This window comes from Elephantulus edwardii, unplaced genomic scaffold, assembly GCF_000299155.1.
Source record: "Elephantulus edwardii isolate Elephantulus edwardi_28Jun2011 unplaced genomic scaffold, EleEdw1.0 scaffold00491, whole genome shotgun sequence".
Taxonomy (NCBI): domain Eukaryota; kingdom Metazoa; phylum Chordata; class Mammalia; order Macroscelidea; family Macroscelididae; genus Elephantulus; species Elephantulus edwardii.
Genome location: NW_006400241.1, coordinates 124,767 through 126,405, shown reverse-complemented (window position 1 = coordinate 126,405; position 1,639 = coordinate 124,767). Strand labels below are relative to the sequence as shown.

The following is a 1,639-nucleotide window of genomic DNA, read 5'->3' as shown; positions in this document are numbered from 1 at the left end:
CCAGGCCTCAGTCTGAACTCAGGCCCCCGCTCGACACCATAGTTTCTCTCTTTTACATACTGAATTCAGCGATCACTGGGTAAGCCATCACCTACCCAGAATCCTCATCTGCCAAAGTCCAGGAGTTTCCAGACACTCAGCACATTCAGAGCAGTGAGTCTTTGGGGGAGACAAATGACCAGTGTGGAAAACATTGGTGCAAAAGCCACCTGGAGTTCCAGGGTTGGTCGGACCAGGTTCATAACACCTTCCAGGACAACCACCACTCTTCTCATCAGCAACTGAATCATCTGTGAAACCTGAGGAGGCTGGAGTTCCTGTCTACTTCTGACTTTGATAGATCTCACCCGCAGGCTTTCGGCTTTCATCTCTATATACTGGTCCTTTCTTACCTGTGAAGTGCACACAGGTAACTTTCTCCTGAAGGTGCTTCACATGGAGCTCATCTGACCCACACTCACAGTACATCAGAAATGTCAGAAAGACCTTGCCCTCTAAATTGAAATGAATGGGAACTAGTAGATACACAGCCCAGCCTGTTTGCCCATGGGCTGGCAGAACTCCGAGGTATGTGCTACAGTCTCAGAGTTCTCCAGCAGAGCTGAGCCCAATGGCCTGCAGGAGGGAGGGTCCAGGACCCCAAATCACCCGCTTTGGTAACACCATGGTGTGTCCAGTGCTCACAGCCCAAAAACCTACCAGCACTAAACTCTGTCTCAGGCTCTGTTTCTAGAGGGAAAACCAACAAAAGATAGATCCTATGACATGTTTAATGAAAAGAGAAATGCCCCTTGCTTCCCACCTATCTCCCCAAAAATGAGAAGAAAAAAAATTCCCTTAGAGATTGTCTGGGAAACGGCGAAGACAGTGCTTCAGACCTATGTGAAAAACAAGTTTTGGGAACCACTCTGAACTATGCACAAAATTCACATGTCATTTGAACAAAATCAAAAGGACTGTATTAAAAGAAATGAATGTGCATCCATTACCAAAAATGCAAAATATTTCATAAATGCTTTTAAAATAATCTGATAAAATGAATAAAAGCTACTTACTTATAAAAGGCCTGGTTTTCCACCCCACACTTCCAGAGGTGTTTGCAGGCAGCTGGTGTGGAAGTATGGAATGCCAACATTGCTTTTTTCTAATAAAAACAATCAAACAAGAAAGCAAGTAAATAAGCAAGCATGATAAGTAGGTTTGCCTTTCCTGTTTCTCCCCTCAGGTATTTACCTTATTAATCCTGTCTCTTTGTATGCTAGTGTGTACTGAATGGGCTGTCCGTCTCTGAACCTCTGCAGGCATCTTGCATCCTTGTTTCTGATAAAAGCTGGCCTCACAATCCTTCTCAATATTGTAGACATCAACCACCTATCAGAGACTCTCATTGAGTCAAGTCTGACTAGTAGCAACCTTCTAGGACCAAGCAGAATACCCTGCAGGGTTTCTGTCTCCAGAAGCTGCTGCCTTGACCTCTCTAGAAGCAGCTGGAGGACTCAAGCCTTCTAGAGAGCAGCCAAGGGCTTTAACCACCATACTACTAGAGCTCCTTCTATCATAATTGAGTTAGTCTGAAAAATATAGCTGCCATACTTTCTTGAATAATTTATACTTGAGCTAAAAACAAAGGTACAGAAAA

The 1,639-nt window shown here is 44.1% G+C and overlaps 1 pseudogene; it reads right to left on the bottom strand.

Moving 5' to 3' along the window:
* Window positions 1–1,639, bottom strand: part of LOC102865518 — a 193,763-nt pseudogene that overhangs the window by 88,392 nt on the left and 103,732 nt on the right.